Source organism: Rhyacophila brunnea, unplaced genomic scaffold (genome assembly GCF_057557595.1).
Source record: "Rhyacophila brunnea isolate RB1 unplaced genomic scaffold, BYU_Rbru_1.0 scaffold_21, whole genome shotgun sequence".
NCBI lineage: Eukaryota > Metazoa > Arthropoda > Insecta > Trichoptera > Rhyacophilidae > Rhyacophila > Rhyacophila brunnea.
Window position 1 is genome coordinate 33,751,178 of NW_028232871.1, and position 19,888 is coordinate 33,771,065.

At 33.4% G+C, this 19,888-nt stretch overlaps 1 protein-coding gene across 3 annotated transcripts in view; it reads right to left on the minus strand.

The window, feature by feature from the left end:
• Positions 1-19,425, minus strand: part of LOC147070965 (uncharacterized protein CG43867) — an 899,434-nt gene extending 880,009 nt beyond the window's left edge. For all 3 annotated transcript variants that reach the window (XM_085948919.1, XM_085948917.1, XM_085948918.1), the window contains exon 1: positions 19,097-19,425. The gene's annotated coding sequence lies outside the window, so the exon portion shown is untranslated. The remainder of the gene's footprint in view (positions 1-19,096) is intronic.
• Between the last annotated feature and the right edge of the window lie 463 nt (positions 19,426-19,888).

The window sequence follows — 19,888 nt, forward strand, 5'->3', positions numbered from 1 at the left end:
CCGGACAAATAAGAATACGAGCTAAGAAAAACACGAAAATCTAGTTAATTTATTATGAATGGTTGGTATGTATCTAAATAGGTTAGGAGCAACTTATTATTAAAGAGACAAGAAAACAACACATATGCTGTTGCGTCTTCTTTTTCTTTCTCTATCTATTATGAAATTAACATAAAAATAGAAATATAAGGATAAAGTAGCATACATGGATGCTTTTGATACAAATTTATGCTTTCATTTAATATGGCAGCTTTAAAAAAAATCAACAGGTAGGTATACCATATTTCACCAACAAACAGTATTAATGTTATTAATGCGGGATTGATTGGTATATAGATATACTATTGGTTTACAGGAATCGGTTGACAACCGTCGTCGCCCCGTCTGTTTTACTGAAAGTAGGAACATAAGTACAACAGAAAAATCCAAATTATTACTAGGTACAGTATTTCACTATCGTTTGGTATTCAGTTCATGGTGTATACAAGCTATTTTACGACACGTGTGAGTACCAAAAAAATAACATCTGAGTTTACACAATGTTATAATAAACCTCGGACAACAGGTGCCCATAGACGGAAGCATGCACGATGAAATTGTTCGAAAGAACAAAGCTGGGATGGGGTGCTTTCGGACGTCTGAATAGTATCTTCAAGAGTGACCTACCATTATGTCTTAAGCGTAAGGTGTGCAACCAATGTGTGCTACCCGTGCTCACGTATGGCTGCGAGACGTGGACCCTCAACACGAGAGATGTCTAAAAGCTAAGAGTCGCACAGTGAGGCATGGAGAGGTTGGGCATCACGCGAAAGGACCGTAATAGAAACGAATGGGTTATGAAGCAGACAGGAGTACGCGATGTGATAGACGTTGCCCAAACAGCTTAAATGGAGATGGGCGGGGAATATTGCTCGCCGAAAGGACAGCCGCTGGACAAATGCCATCATCCAGTGGTACCCAAGGGCACGAAACGGCCACAGGGTCGCCCTAAAAGCCGCTGGATTGACGAACCGGTAAAGTTCGGCGGAAATACATGGCAGCGAAAGACACAGGACCGAGAGAGTTGGAAGAAGCTTGGGGAGGCCTTCATCCAGCAGTGGATTGATCCCGGCTGATGATGATGATGATAATAATTGTCAATAGTAGGTATGATGCGAGGGTAAGGAAATGCTATGAAGTGCGAGAGAAAGATAGATAGAAAGAGAGATAAAATTTCCAAATTGGGATTTCATAACAAATAGAAGCAAAATTATCAAGCATATCTACCAAACTTTCTGCAAGTAAATAAATTGTATGATTTATAATTTTGCAACACTGACGTCAATCTATGATTTAATAAAAAATAATATGGGGAATAAGTAATCTTTCTTTTTTTTCCCTCTTAGAAAATTCTAAATAATAATATACGAATGTTGCCATGTCACTGTATCACCCAATTCTAAAACCCGATCGAAAAATAAATGCGTTACCAAGAAACGGGAAGAAAATTTTCCGCTTTTCAAAAATGCGGGATACCGACCCAGAGTTCTCACATATTATATTTTTCTCGCGAATTCTCAAAAAAAAAACTCGTTCATTCGTTGATTTATCTTCAGCTCAGGTGTGAACGCCCTGCCCTTATGGCCGATAGCTTAATATATTACATTATATATTATAGCAATTGTAAGAACCTACTAAATCATTATAAAGTACATATGGACGTTAAATTCAAAAGACACCCAAAAACTAAGAGTAACACAATGCGGTATGGAAAGATTAATGTTGGACATAACGTATCTCCTAATTTTCACAGGATCGAGGTTTAAATGTGTATAGATATTTATATATTCTATCAAACTATGATGATGATAAAAATATCACTGTTATTGTGTTAATTGTCAATTCATTGTATTATTAATAGTATTAATAAATAATTACAAGATAAAAAGAACTTTTTATATACAACATTTTTAAATTTTCTGTTGAATTATTATGCTCAATATGCTCAAACTTGTACTTGATATGAAGCAAATAAAAAAACAAACTAACAAATATAGAATACTGAAATGTCATTTTGATTTCCATAGTAACGCACGTATATATTAATAATTTAGTTGCTAGGACCACCCACTTAGCAACCAATAATAGTGGATTGGATTACGGATTTCTTCCGAAATAACTTTTCATACAAAACAGAATTAACTGAAAATGAATTCAATTCTACTTAAATATGCCTAAAAGTATTAAAAGAATGCATTGGCATCGTGTTCTGATATATTCTAAAAGTTTCAAATGTCTAGCTAGTCGGGAAGTTAGTTAAAAATCGATTGCAAGATTTGTACCGGATAAACAACCACCAGACAAATAAGAATACGAGCTAATAAAAACGTTGTAAAATATATAATACTTAATATAAATCAAACTTTCTATGAGCACAATTAAATAGTTTTAGATAGCGTATTATTTAAAATGAAAATTATGAGTAAAATGACTTAATTTGCAATTATTGCTAAAACGTCAATATACTGAAAATACATGACATTCTCAGGATTGAGAATACATAACAACATTATTAATATCAGTCTTAGAAAAATACATAAGAGAAAACACCTTGGACTGAGTGAGTTCGAACACAACGTTCGGTTATGCTTAGCTGTATATTTTTTTTCTATTATATAAATAGTATGTTATATTTTCGGGTGAAAATAATAATTCATGATATGCATCACGTTGGTGAGTCTTCACATATATGGTAAATATAAAGTGACAGATACATTTTAGAACTTTCGAACGTTTCTGTCTAATCCCGGGATTTGATGAAACACTTATCCCGTGTATTGAAAATTGTGTCAGAGATTGCAATACGTAATAACTACGTTATATTTTCTAACACTACCTATAAACCAAGTCGTGAGGCACTAAATATGGTACCTAGTGAAACTCTGAAACACCACAGAAATATCCAAACATCAAAAATCCCATACTAAGTAGAACCTCTGGTATGAGAAACCAGCGCCTTACGCATTGATTGGACTTCGAGGGCACTCGTTTAGACACGATCATAATATAGTTACAATGAACAACCACCAAAGGTTTTCGCAAAATTATTGGTTAAAATTATGTTGTCATCATCTTGGCATTTTTATGACAACCGGTTGTATAGATTTTACGTCATCAAATTTAATTTTATAAGTAGGGTGATACATTTGAAAACAAATAAGAGATGTCGCTGATTAACAAAATTACTTCGTTGTTTTGTCAATACATATTATTATACTTACCATGATTACTGGTGTTCAAACAAGACAAACGAATCCATTTAAAAGTATTTACGCAACAGTTACATTTATTGAACCTTGGGGGCGGTTCGTAACCACAACATATGCAGTAATGAGAGTGGACAGATTCACACCTGTAACAACTTTGTAGGAAAGCCATAATCAAAATTGCTTTCACCAGAATTCGCTATTTTGATTATAAACATAACAACGGATACGCGTGTAAGCAGGTTTACACTTATTACTGGCAATTCATTTCATTGTTAGCGTTTGATTAGGCGAGGGCTAAGTAGGTGACCTTTTTGTATATATTATATAATATAAGATAACATGTTATTTTCATAACAACGCACCTCCATAATTAGAGTCTTTTACGTAACTTATATCCATAGCCCCCACATCCTGAAACGGGCCCCCAGGCTAAGATGTTTGGCGGGCCCCCCTACCTATCGCTAAGGGTAAAGGCAGTGTGACGCGCTGCAGTAGCGTTTTCCAAATGGCGTACGTGGTAAAATTAAGGTGTATTTTTAGCGATTTTCTGTATTTTTAATATGTACATCCATTAAAATACAGTTAAAAATTGCATCGTACAACCAAATACTTTTATTTACTAATATCATTGTAGTAAAATAGCCCTGCAGGCGACTTTTTTTACTATTACAGTAAATTTGTGATCTTTGTTTATCTCACTTATCTGGTCGGCTCGTCACGCCGGGCCCTTCCTGAGCCCGGGCCCCCAGGCTAGAGCACTGTCAGCCCCTCCCCCTTATCGGGCCCATGCTTATATCTCTTGGCATCGAAAACAAAATTGCATGCCTGAAAACAAATAACTACGTCGATTTTTAAGTCAATTTACTCCACTCTAAAACATGCACTAAAATCATATACCTACCTCTAGATCTCTCAATTATAACTATAAGTCATTTTAAATAACCGTGTAGCTACATAATATGCATGATAAATAACATATTACTATCGTAAGCTTTAGTTAACGGTTTTTAACGCGGAACAGCTGATATCGTGTGATGTACGAGTAATTAACATAACTAAATATATACCGACTCGACACCATAGTCATGCTAAGTGCACACACTATTGATTGGGATGCATTTAATGCAGGCATACATTACTATACACTGTTGCATTAACTCAATGAATTATTTCAGATACAATGCACCGATATCACACACGCCACTGATTTAAATAGAAAGAGGTTATAAACTGAGGAAGGCAACTTTATTTCCGAGAGCCACAAACGGCGAATTAGCAAAGAAAGTGTAACGAATTTGAGATTACCAGCTCCAAATTCTGCTTTCCAAGTGGGCTTTTGACGCAATGCTGGCATTTAAGCCCTTCACAACCTTCACTCTCTTACTAACAGTTCGTTTTACACATGTCTTAGGTTTGGACCACTCAGAAGATTAAACATTTGAAAAATATTAAAACAGACTACCAATGTAATAAATAATCAGAAGACGAAAAAAAGGTCACATTTCCACCCAATATTTTTATCTTTCTCTGTAGTGTTACACAATTACAAAAAGGTGCTAAGTCAGCAAGTGATTTTAACAAATTCTATCGGAATACTAAGTCCGTAGTTTGGAATCGCCAGCTTATAAACTTAAGTACCTACTCGAAAACGAGTACAAATCCACTTATTATCAGCTGTTTTTTGCAAAGACTTGGGTAAGATTTATAAATAGGCACAGACACTCTCTGGCAGAGAGTGTCTGCCTGTGTGCACGGGTCGATCGATTCGTTAATTTGGACGGAAAATTAGCGAGCCGTGCGACGAGGTGAAGGACGGATTTGATTGAATCACTGCACCAAACGTTAAATCTACGGGGAATTTGCAACATTTTTCTTCACCAAACGTATTAGACATTCGCCTTTACTACTCCTATCTATTCTGACAGATAGATCTAGCTAAAATATAAATATGTATATCATCTGTACCTACCTTTAATCTCTAAAAATGGAAAACCGTTCAGTGATGGAGAATATAATATGAGAGAAGAGTGGTTTAAATGCTTCGACGTTCTCAAGGAACAAAATATTCAAAGAATAAAAGATATGCCTTCGGCTAGAAATACGATGACAGATAGAATACCAATAACTCAATTTTAATCTTTAAGCTATTTTAATAGAATTATTAAAAACTATTTTTTTTAGAAAATTTAAAAAAAACTTTTTTTTTCGCCATGAAAACACAGTTAGGCAGTCAAAAAATATTATTTGGGAAAATTTGGCACGCGTAAATAAAAGTTTCGCCATCCCTGTTCTAGGGTATAATACCCAGCACTACGACGGACCGCGGGCTGACTACAGACGGGATTGGTAGAAATATTAAGAATAATTATAACTATTTTGAAATCTAGAATATTGTAGGTACGTTACGGACATAGTTATTTTATTACGCAGGTATTAAGTAACAATATAATGTTAAATAAGTAGTCAACTTGATAAATTGTTGAAAAGCGAAAGCGTAGCAGACAGAAAAACTCAAACAACTTGGACATGATATAATATAATTATTAATGTAGTTTAACGTTACATATTCATATGTCGTTAGGTAAGTTAATGATAATATATTATTAATCACGTTATTACGGTATACGGTTAACCCTCAATTAAATAAATAATGATCTCAATTACTACAGGGAAAAAATGCAACACATGACACGAATCACAATACGAAGGTTTTTTTCAGGAAAGTAAATTTGAAATGAATGATTCAGAATTAAGTTAACATGTGCCATGTGGTCGTAAGACTTGTAAGTATCAAGTCGTACCTATCAAATATAAAACTAATGATCTTATTGAATTTAATAAAATTAGACCACTACTAACCAGGGAACACAGAATTAATGGGAACTAAAATACGTAACGGGTGTAGAGTAACAGGCAACCGATCTCGAGTGTGGAAGAATATGGGATAAACTTAAACACGTATCAATAATACGTTATTCTAAATTTGCCATTCGTTCTGACAACTGGTCTCGTTTTATGCACTGACGCTCATTCATTATTGCTGTATTTGAAGATTGCAACGCACACTATTGCACGTCTATAATGTGTTTGATTTTCGTAGGAAACTCACACATTCAAAACTCTATTTCAAAATGTAGTGTTTTGGGATAGATAGCCTATCTGAATTCTATTTGTTAATCTGTTCTGTGAGTACACCAAATGAGCTTTTTTTATATATTTAAAATAACGTCCATCTAAGTAAACTCATCCTCACGTAGGTGGAATAATATATCAATATACAAATCGGTTTGGTTCAATACAGTTATTGCCCTGCCAATTGACATTACCCGAGGACTTTTTTTGTGAATTGGTGTTGATTCATTCAATCGATCCCATAGTAGGATGTGAGAATAGAGATGAGCAAAATGAGAAAATTACAAAAAACCAATAATACTGAACAATTCCAAAATTGTTCAAAAATACCACAATATGTGAATTACATTCAGACAGCCGGATTCCAACGAGGATCACACGCTACTCTAATAATTATATTTAGTGAATCAGGTAATATTGAAAACAAGATAGGTACAATGAGTTTTCTCTATGGTTATACATTAGTATCATGAAACGGAATACGGCCTTCATAAATAAATTAAATCGAAACGGAAAACGAAGTTCCCATTATTTAACATTTCGCGATAGAAATGAATAAGTAATAACTAACTAAGTAAATGCTCGATATAAATAAATCTTAGGTAAGCAAGTAGATACACGAACTTCAGAGCTGGAAATATAACCATAACCGAACCCTGGAATCTTGGAACCCTGAGAACCCGTTGATTATTTTGATCCCGAATCTTGAGAACCCCAATCAGGAACCGATAGGTTAAAATATCTGGGTCCCCTTGATTTTTTCCGATTATTTTTAATGTCGTAATATTGTTATGTTATTCACACACGCTGAAGTCAGGTATTCCAAAAAAATATTTAATAAAAAAATATTCAACATATACCTACCTACTGCAGTGGCGAAGGGTAGAGCGACATAAATAGTACACCTTAAACTTTTTTAGTCATAAGTACTTGTTTTTATTGAACTAAGTCTACAATAATTTACAGATGGTGTTGGTTAGTTTTTAAAAATCAATTAAACCCTGCCTAAGACAAACCATTACAGTTTTGGTATATTTTGGGCGATACGACAAAATTGTGCATACTTTTTCATTCAAATGCACTTATTTATTTTCGTTGGGTTAAGAATACATATCATATAATATATTCTTGGTTTATTTTTTTAATTCATTAAGCCCTGCCTAAAAATACTATAATAGATAAAAAATATTATTCTATCTATAAAATATCCAACGTTGTATATGAATTAATTGCATAATTTTAGATATTTTATAGATAGACGAGTATTTTTTGACTATTATCTATTATGGCTTGGTTTTCGCAGGTGTTAATTAAATTTTAAAAACTAACCAACACCCCAAATTGTAGTTCTATTTCAATGAAAACAAATACATATGACTGATAAAGTGCACTATTTATGGCGGATCTTAACATCTCTCAACCCTTCGCCACTGACCTACTGAATATACTTACAAAGAGTTAAGAATGATAGATTCTTTAGATAGAAAGTAGATAGTAAAATATAGTAAGTACGGATCGATAAAGACTAGAGCATTCACCCGGAAAGTGAAAGATGTGAGTGGCCGTCCCACTCGGTCCGATTTTCTATATGCTGTCCAACAAGATCTTGGCTACGTGTTAAAACTGTGAACTAACAAGCTTCTCCCATTTTAACTGCACTTCGATTGAAGCGCCTTCCGGTTAGCGACGAGTTGTCCACGTGTTAAAACTGTGAACTACTAAGACTCCTCCTATTTAGTCGACGACAGCGACTTCCGGCTTGTGCCTAAATCTTCTTGTTGGACAGTATGTACTTAGTTGTTTTTTCCCCGAATGATATGTTCCTGAGGGTCTTTTGAAAATTATGTTATACAAATAAAGTAGTAGGTAGACGTAAACTTTTGTTTTACTGATGTGGTGAATACATATAAGTATTGCGGTGTAGGTACATATGGACAAGATATCTTGAAGGATACCTTAAAAAAATAGTAACTAAGTAAATTACCATGTTCGCTCATAAGCAGAACATATGGACCTCCGCAGAATGGAGATTAAGTATATCATCACACTTTTTTTTTACGAGGAATGGGTTGTTGGCAATTCATCCAACTTATTGTGTCAGGTTCCCACCACCACCTGTCATGTATGTGCAGCCGTGGATATGCACGGCTGCCTTCCATGACGATATAAAAGTATTTGAAAAAATGATTTTAAGTGGTCATTCCGTCCCGAGACGGAGCCGCACGGGACTGATGCTACAACCATGCGCCGTAGTGCATTACACCAAATACATATTGAAATGACAATACTTATGTTTTTTTGATGTCTAGCTGCGGGATCAATCAATGACTTCATAGACGTCCGCTCTACCAACCAGGCCACAGTAGATGTAGTACCTAAGTAGGTATACCTACTGCCGTTTTAATTTTTGAAATTAAAATAAAATAGCTAAGAAGGTGTGTAGATTTATGTAGGAATATTGTGATTTAAAGAACCGGAATCGGGGTTTCGATTTGTGATTAATTAGATGGAACCGAACCTTGGAAATAATTACAGGTTCTGCTCTGGCTCGAAGTATTCGTGCAATTATACAGACGGCAAAAACATTATTTTCTATATTTGCACGCGACTTCGAGGGAAATCATTATTTTCGGCACACAATAAAAATATTGAATAATTTGTATCATATTATAAACCGTTTGCGATATTACAGGCACGAACTCTGATTAAAATAAATCACATAATTGTTATATAACTCTGTCGGATAACATAATGCTATTTTGGTAAATAACAATGACTTTATTTTGTGTATTTTTAAATAGAAATAGACGTAAAACAGCGAACACCAACCAAGCGAGACCCAGAGTGAATTGAATTTTATTTTTACCAAGGTTGTATAATGTATGACTAACAAGCTGTTTTCTTGAACATATTATTATGTACATACAACATACAACTAGCTCTATGTGGGTCTTGGCCTACTTTAGTATTTGCCTCCATCCAGGTATGTCAAAAAACGATTTCCTCCAGTTTAAGACGCCCTAGGACTTTAAATTCAACTCGACACAACCCATCCATTTCGTTTGCAATTTCTTTATTATGACTCGTCCATCCTGTATACATAGAGGCGGCCCGATTTGATGAACTGTACGATTTACGCTCCCTCCCCGTACAAAGCATAAATCCCGTAGTTGTATTTTCAACCCCACCACAACTGCGTTTCATTGATGGTCCGAAGATACCACGCAGCACGCTCCACTCAAATGAGCCCAACACTCTTTCCATGCTTTTGGTCATGCACCTGGTCTCCGAGCCATACATGACAACTGGTCTTATTAGAATTTTGAGCGTTTTATAAGTTGAGTACTCACACAGAAATATCATTAACCGCACTGCTTGAGTGCCTAAGCGGAGGTATAGAACATGTCAATGGACGAAACGTTAATTTTAAAGATAATGAAAAATTGTCATTGAAGAATAGAAATAGAATTGAAAGCGGTACTTGGTCACCTCATATATATCTCTTTTCTGTGAAGGGACCCTTCATTTTTTGTACAATATCCTTATAATAAAATTAGACAATTTTTTTTAATTTGCCTGAAAAAATATTTTGTAGAGATAACACTATTGACATAAGTACTTATTTACCTTTCCTATATACTTATACGTAATGTCCCACATCTATACCTAATAAATGTCGCTATAAATACCTAATATAATACTTATATAAGCCCTTGTAGTCAAATGCGTAAGTCACTGGCTTCTTATACTAGGGTTTCAATCTCAGTGAGGCCATACATTAGTATCTATTTGTAATTTTATTAGGTCTGTGGGTTTCTGTAATTATTGTTCTACCGCTATTAATATACTGTTATAATTCGACTGCCGTAATGTTAAAAAGTAAGAAATAATTAATAAAATGTATACATTTTTTAGCCGTGTCGTTTGGATGTAAATCTGAGGCGTGGTCCTGAGATAAATTTAAGTCCATAGATAAGAAAGTATATGGGTATGATTATGTTACTTTTACTCATCACAGATGTCAGTATCAAATATTGGTCCAATTCCAAGTTTATAACGACAGCATTTGACAGATCAGAAACTGCAGTGTCACCCAACCATTTAATACCGAATCAACTATTGTATTGTACATTCGAATGAGCATTGTTTACCAATCAGTAAGTTACATCTTCTAACAACGTGTCCCGTTAATGCTCCATTGTGTGTTCGAAACCAACGGTTGTCTATTCACAGTCGTTGATAACTATTTATTTACAATGTTCATCTAATAACTTCTTCTTCTTCTTCTTCTTGACGTTACGACAATATTATATTATGCATATTGGCCGCCAACATTTCCCTCCCATCCAGATATAGCCATATTCGCTTATATACTTATAAGTACTTATATACGGTTGACTTGATATTGACAATTCTAATTAAATAAGTAGGTATTGTTATCGTCGTGTTAAGTAAGATATATAATTCATTATAATTCGTTAGTATAATTCGAGGCCCTAGGCGCTGACAGGTTTGAAGGCACCCTTGCGAAATTTTGCCAATGCGATAAACTGCAATGAATGTAAAAAAAAATACAGCAATACAAGTTAAATATGTTTTCAGGGTATTATTTTATGGTTTTGTTATTTTTTACATTAACAAAAACACCTTATTGTATACAGATCGAGCCTATACGTATGAAAGCGACGGCAAAAAGGAATTGGGAAGAACTGAGAATACTGCACTGATATTTTGTCATACAAATTTTCAAGATTACCCTGCTTGTTGTTTCTTTCTTCTATACAAAAATGGTACTTACGTATATCTGTAATTGCTTTCAGTGTTTTTTTATTGGGAAATTGTAGAAAGCATATTTTCAAAATGTTGGACCCATATGTATAATTAAGATCGTACTTCAATGAAACGGCAAATAATTTTCAACAGTAGGCGCGACGAAATTTCTCACTAGTCTGACTAGTCGCCAATCGGAGACCGACCGTCGAGGTGTCCGCACGTCGATTTGTTTTGTCATGGCGTCGGATGAAAATATTCTTAAATCGTGTAAACATGACTAAAAAAACTTTACGTACGTACTTAAAAAAGAAAAAATGTAAATGAATATTATTATTAGTAATATAACAATAAACATAACATTAAATTGACGCATGTTGGATTTTTATGACAAATCGCCTAGCCACGATCTTTTTAGACCACGCCTCAACTGAAGTATAGCCTCAACAAAATCGAGAGCATAAGGTGCTTTTGGTTCAGGAGTTACACGTATTTGTAAATTTGTGGAATATTCAACAATGAAGATCACGAATAAATTACGAATACTTACTACTCCTGTCGTAGTGTTCATGGCGGTTGGGTAAACTTCAATAGATGTAACAAATTTTCAGATCACCCAAGTATTTTATAACGTTTTTCTTAGCTCGTATTTTTATTTGTCCAGTGATTCTTTGTCCGGTACAAATCTTGCAATCGATTTTTAACTAACTTCCCGACTAGCTAGACATTTGAAACTTTTAGAATATATCAGAACACGATGCCAATGCATTTTTTTGATACTTTTAGCCATCTTTAAGTAGAATTGAATTCATTTTCAATTAATTCTGTTTTGTTAAAGTTATTTCGGAAGAAATCCGTAATCCAATCCACTATTATTGGTTGCTAAGTGGGTGGTCCTAGCAACTAAATTATTAATATATACGTGTGTTACAATAGAAATCAATATGAATGTCAAAACGACATTTTAGTATTATTTCTATCAAGTACAATTTTTTTTGATCGTTTAAGCTAGTCAAGTCAAGTTAATATGAATCAACAGAAAATTTAAAAACGTTGTATTTAAAAAGTTTTTTTTTATCTTGTTATTATTTTTAGGTAAGTACCGAAGTTCTCAGATTAAAAGGTTCACGTTGCCTGACATATGAATGACTCACGGCGAACAAAAGGTAGACAGGCATTCCGCACTTACCTGCCCAAAAGGACAAAAGCATCCAACCGAGACTATCTGAATCAGGGCTGTTTCAGATGAATGGAGACCAAAATAGTTACGTCGGTTTTAAAATAAAACAGGTAGATACCTAGGTAAACATTGCAAAATCGAAAGGTAGCAATATAGTCACGAAATAGTAATACGATTCATCTCATTGTATCGATCTACAAGTAACCGTTAATTGTGATAGCATTTATTAGCAATTTGTTACGTTATTTGGTTAGGTTATTGTGATTGAAACTGGTTTCGCTATAATAACGATATCCGAGTTCTGCGCAATATTTCAATACTTTGATTTATACCACTAGTGACCAGGCGTCGTAGGAAGATTTCTTTTTTAACTCAATAAAGAAATAAGTCAAAAAATCTTTTGGATCATAAAAAATAGGATTTATGATTGTTTTATTTCTATAATAATTACAAGATAAAAAGAACTTTTTATATACAACGTTTTCAAATTTTCTATTGAATCATAAATAAACTCGACTTGACTAGCTTAAACGATCAAAAAGTTTGTACTTGATAGAAATACTGAATAAATATAGAATACTGAAATGTCATTTTGACATTTCATATTGATTTCCATAGTAACGCACGTATATATTAAAAATTTAGTTGCTAGGACCCCAGACTCCTAGCAACCGATAATAGTGTTTTACTTTTAACGGATTTCTTCCGAAATAACTTTTCATACAAAACAGAATTAACTGAAAATGAATTCAATTCTACTTAAAGATGGCTTAAAGTATTAAAAGAATGCATTGGCATCGTGTTCTGATATATTCTAAAAGTTTAAAATATCTAGCTAGTCGGGAAGTTAGTTAAAAATTGATTGCAAGATTTGTACTGGATAAACAACCACCGGATAAATAAGAACACGACCTAATAAAAACGTTGTAAAATAATAACTGGTTCCATTGGTGATTGACGCGTGAATTTTCATGGGGCATTGCTAAATTCAATTAGACTGAATAAAAAATATATTTAATTAACAATCTAAGTGTGAATTTATGAAAAAATTTTAAACGTGAAACAAGATTTTTCTGAGTTATTTCAGTATTGAACTTGTGTATTAATAGGATAGATACTCTCTCCAATTCTCTTGAATCGTTTATTATCTCGCATTAACTACTTACATATAGCCATGATAGGCAAGGATAGAAAATATTATAAGAGTTGGTTAATATAATATTACAAAATGAGCGTTATACTATGAGATATATTTAAATAATATTCACCTAAGTACACGAAATTTAAACTTGAACTATTTTGTTATTGTACATTTACATTTTGTAATATATTTTACTGTGCAAACAGGTGAAATACATTCCAGAGCGCAGGTGTGTACATAACGATGCAGGTAAACCATTACAATGCAGCAAATAATACACTTAGTGTGTAAACCGTAAGGTAATATTACATAATACCTAAAGTCAAAATAAAGCCTTATGTCATGTAATATAATATTTACCCACATATTTCAAATTTAGATAAGGAAGATGGGTACATTTTTTCCCCTAAGTTATGTAAAACTGTGTATATTGTCAAAAGGTCTATGTATACCGACAACTCAACCACTCTGCCTACATATTATTATAATAAGACAATAATTAACAAGTTAACTAAACTAAATGATATAGGTACTTATACCGTATAAAGAAAGCTCTTCTGAGTTATCCCACATGTTTTAAATATATGATTTTAATCATATTTAACATCGACTTTCAGTCACTAAATTCGAATAGACGATTTTATATGAATAATATTTATTTCAGCTTATAAGGATTTAATAAAAAATAAAACACTATACATACATTTCGTATAATACTTACTTATACGTATACACATGATTTAATACTGATTAAAACTGTTTCGTCCCTTTCAATAGAACATTCTTACCTGATACAAAAATACATTTTTAACATATTACTTATACACTATCAATTTAAAGATTAAGACTTTTATTGAAAAAACAGCACTACCTAAGTAATTAAATATGATTAGTAATTATTAAAAAAGGTATATACCTCAGAGTAATGATATACCTTTATCAATATTGAGGTTCTCAAGAAGTAAGTACTTAGGTAGATACATGTTCGGTACAACTACTTATATTTTGTTTTACTTATTTGTATTAGTACTTATAAGTGCAATATTTTTCCAAGAAGAATTGACAATAAATTGACATTTGACACAAATTTATCATTAATTCCACTAATACCTCGATTTCACAAAAATGAGGCTTAGTTCAGTAAAGCTTTATATTTACTTCTTCAAATAATATTTCTAAAACTATGCTAAAAACATAAAATAAATAGTTTCTATAACTGGGAATTCAACAAAATAATGTCACATTTCAATTTATTTCCAATATACCGCTATCTAATCGCCGGATTTGTCCAGAGAGCGCATTCTAGCTAATGCACAAAACTGGTTTACGACCGTCTACCTACTCCACAAAGATAATTAGACGCATGCTCCAACGCAGAGTGCATTTAACTACCTGGTAGAGATTGTTTCACGTGAGCATCCCGGACACTTACAGGTTCACCTTCATCTCTGAACTACACATGGTTGCAATAACTTTTCATTATTATATTTTTAAAAAATTGTAATCAATATATTGTAACAGTTACTGTTTGTTTCCTTAATAAATAATAATAATAAATTACCTACTGTTATGTTCGTGTACCAATATAACTAATTTTATTCCGTCGCCTATTGAGTGGCAACACTCGCTGGACTCTATGGACCTTGCTTTAATTTCTTAATCCATGCTCATCCAACCATTTAGGTAACTTTATACATTACAATCACACCTATTCATAACAATACATTAAATGATAAAGTCAAAATGATGAAGTGTATCGAGGAGCATGGCAAGTAAATTCAAAGTAAAATATGTGCCTTAAAGTACACAAAATTACGGTTTTTCTTTTTCTATACAGCGTCCACTAAGCAGGACATTCTGAACTGATACAAAAAATACTTTTTTGCAACTATTCCTACTAACAAAATAATTCAATACAACATTCTAATGAAATTCTCTGTTCAAAAATAACAATTGATTCAGTTTTACAGAACTAAATAAAAACCTAAATACTTTTTATCATGCGTGTAAATCTTTTTCACGCTAAGTACCTATTTGGCGATTGGCAGTGAAAACTGCGCCCAACTAATTGTGATGTCACTTGTGCCTCTTGGGTCCTCGGCGGCAATTAATCGTAGTGTTTGTTTACAATAAAATGATGTCATTTTAATATACCTACCTACTTATCTAATTTCGAGTAATTTTAGAACAGAGTGTTGTTAGAAATTATCTTAAGTAGGTAAGTACTAACTTAGGTTAAAAAAAAAATAACCGAATGGGACTTTTTCCATGTAATTCTAAATTTCAATGAACAATGTTGCAATGTTAAATGCGTATTCAGTCTAGAATAACAATTAATAATCGAATTAGGTATCTAATGAATTTTGTGGTACGGCTGGAATCATTCAGTGAGTCGGAGGCACCAGGAACCTGTTTAGTAATATTAACAATAAAAAGGGTAAAAGGGGTCTGTTATAAAATACGATAAAGGGTCTTATGCAACGGAAACAGCATCGCTCACTCTTACGAATGCACCAATCGCATTCCACGCGACTGACAGCTGATGATGAAGACATATCGTGCAGAGGCAGAATCTGGATTACGAGGATCATTATATCCGATATGAATAGTGGATTATGTATGAATCACAAATTGAATACGTTCGCCCACATTTAGCGTAGACGAAGCGCGCTACGCTGGTTAGGTTAGGTTAGTTCAGGCCCTGGGTTAGTACCTATATTGATTTGCCTGACTGAAATAAACATGCTATGTTTTAAATTAATATAGATAAGACCACTTAATGGACGGGACGCATCACATTTTTTATTTTCGACTATTTCGTACATGTCCCCCGTTAAGGCAGATTACTTAGTATCAATCGTGTCAATACATAATTACATAGTATGTAATACATACTTACCACTCGTAAACAAATAAAATCGTCGTTCTAAATTTAAATATTACTGACAAAATAATGAATTCGAGTCTTATTGGTATTTGCCATAAAACGAGAGATAAGATTCAAACATAAAGTGTGTTTTCATTAATATCTTGAACACCTGGACATACCGGTTTCCATCACATCCGATACAGATAGAATTGTAAATTATTACGTACATCTAATGAACAACCAACCTCTAAAATGTCTGACTGATCATTTCTTTGAAATCTGTTTTTGTTAGACTCCCCTATGAAGAATCATGAAATAGGTAGATACATAAGTGGATAGATTATAAAAGAAGATAATGTATTGAAGTACCTACTCACAAAAAATATATTAAGTATGAACCTATCTATCTACCAACATAAAGCCAAAAACTTATATTGTATACAGGTACTCGTGAAGATTATATTTACTTATGTACTTAAAAGATAAGAAGAATAATAATTAGTGTAGGTACCTACATGAATCGTGAATATATATACTTAGGAAGATAGAGACCTACAGTTATCAAATAATATAGATAAGTGCTTTATCAAACATTCGCATTGTAGCTACTTATTTACTTATATGTGCTGAGTGGAAAAGGCGGATGTGAAGCAGAATAAGAAAGCGCACACAGATTGCGAAAAATACGATGACAAATCCTATCACCATTCATCAATCAATCTCAATCGGATCAAGGAACCTTAATTGCCACGAAAATGACGCTTATGCAAACATTGGTGTTCTCCATATTTTTGAAGTCAGAGTCGAGTCATGGACCCTGAGGACAAGGGAGCGGAAGACAATATTGATGTCTTCAAAATGTGATGTTGACGCCGAATGCTTCGTATTTCTTGGACAAACTACATGACGAACTTCATACAGATCTCAGATATAGGAACGGCTTTCGACAATATGCCTTATATGACTGGTGGATTTGGTAGTCTTAAGCCGTGTTGACACCATCCAAGTACGATCCAAGTACACTTGGATCTAGCGCCATCCAAGCGCACTCGAGTGCGCTTGGATAGGAATAAATAGTATGAAGCTGTCACTTGGATGAGACATCTTCATACTAATTATTCCTATCCAAGTCTACTTGGATCGTACTTGGACCGTGTCAACGCGACTTTACGGGACATCCTCATACAAATTACTCCTATCAGTCCTATCCAAGCTACTTGGACCGCGTCCTACTCATCCAAGTTTAGTTATCTTATTTATTAAGTCTGAAACTATTCAATTTATTGATAGCAGTATTAAAATTCTCTAGGATTATCTCTAGGATCTCATCTTACAATAAAAATGTCTTGATTGAAATTGATTATTTAATATGCTAATATAAATGTCGCATTTTTTTGAATATTTCTGCAAATTCTAAATTTGATTTCTGACATGTCAAATGAACTTGTTAAGTATAGGCGGTTCGCAAAAGAAAACAATTGAAAATCAATCTTCTATTTCAGTTTGACAGATAAAAACGGTGTCGTGGTTTTAGATTAAAATGTAGTAATTAGTGAGAAAATATGCATTTATTTCTTGTTAAAACGTGCCTCTTACAGATGTGAATAGTTTTGTGGAATTATCATTGTGATTTGTGAAACATCGATTATATACAAAGTATTAAGGGACATTATAATTAATTTGCTGTACTGTAGATGGACCGCGAGACGCAAAAATGTATGGTGACGGATATAAAACGCGATTTAAAAATGATATTATATGTGATTGTGTCGAGTTTTATCAGAATGTGCCAGATTCAAATCGAAGTAAATTCGGGACTCTAAAAAATGAATTGAAATAGTTGAAAAATCAACAAAATTAAATAAGAAATTGGTGCGTTTTCCAAAATCTCTCAGGATAATTATATATAGGAGATTAAGAATGTGTGACTACAGCGAGACAATCACAAACAGTTTATGGACAAAACGTAATAGGTAGGTAGGTACCTAATTATGACAATATTTCGCTCCGTACTGACACATATTATGTCATAATAATGGTATTATTACATAATAACTATGTTAATTAGGTAATTTTATTGCGACGTAAAAGAATATAGACTCAATTAAATATAAACATAGTACTTACACAAATATCTACGAATAAAAAGTATAAAATATAGGTACCTACTTACTTACTGGTTTTTCAAAACCAGTAGGTTCGTCATACCTTCCACAATAAAAACATTGAATGCATAAAAGAAAAAAACAAATACGTACCTACCTATTTTAAATATATTTAACACGACATTTAAATTATTATCAACACGTTTTGACTGTCTCTTTTCATTTAAATCAAATAATTATCTATGAAAAATGATTTAAACTTAAATAAAAATATCTATGTAATTGAGCTTGATAGATTTACGTACCTACCTACTTACAAAATTGATCAATAAAATATGCCGTTTTATTTTAAATTTAAAATAAGATTGTACCTACATCAAATTTAGAAAGTATGCGATATTATGAAATTGAATAGAAAAAAAAACAGAATTGTACGTATTGTAATAGTTTATTTGTGGGTTTCGGGGTTAAAAATAAAGTTTGACAGGGCGGTAGGGGTATATAATAAAGTATTTATTTATCCGGCGAAAGGAGGTCAAGCAACCCTGTGTGAAACAAAATCACTTCCCAGTTGAATGCATTCGCAGGAGGCGGGTTCGAAATAATTAAAGTTAGGTTAGAAAATACGAGCGAAATAACAGAAAAACTCACCTTCGGTTTGAGGGTTGTCGTGAAATAGCATGTAATCAACCTGTCACATGATAAACATTGACGTCAATATCATACACCACGAGAAATGTCAAATTAAAAGACATCAAACACAGTCAATACACAAAACGTCATAACTGAAGTTAATCACTATCATCACAAGTTATCATGTAAATATGACACTAACACCCGTCACACGTGATTGGAAAACTATTATAAAATATATCTATATTTATCGGCGGCCGGATTAATCGTCCAGAAGCCTAAAAAACGATAAAAATCATGCAAAATCGCGTTTACCACTCCTTGCTTCTTTCAATTTGTACGATACCGAATACCGAACAGCTGCAATGCAACTTGGAGTTTTCAAATTGAGAGGCATGCTAAGCCATCTATTATTCATAGTCTCTACTAAAAACACCACCTGTTGGCCTCTTACTACATTACAGGAATCCGCTTTACCGACAAGCAAACATAGTATTACAAAACAATGGACACAATTCGAAACAAGCTTTACACTATAAAGAAATTTTGCCGCATTTTTTAAAAAGACGTAATCATTTAAATTTATACCCTAAAACGGGGTGATTTTCAACCAGTCAATATGTTATGATTTATGACCAAAGAGATTGGACTCTTCCCACAGAGGTAGCACACAAATGTCAGTGTGTACTCGTTTTATGAGAGAAAGCTCTATTTCTCTGAAATTAGGTACACTTTGCTGCAAATGGGCCTTACTCGGACATAAAAACGCCCCACTGAGTATTTTTTTTTTTATCAACACAAGCTTACAAC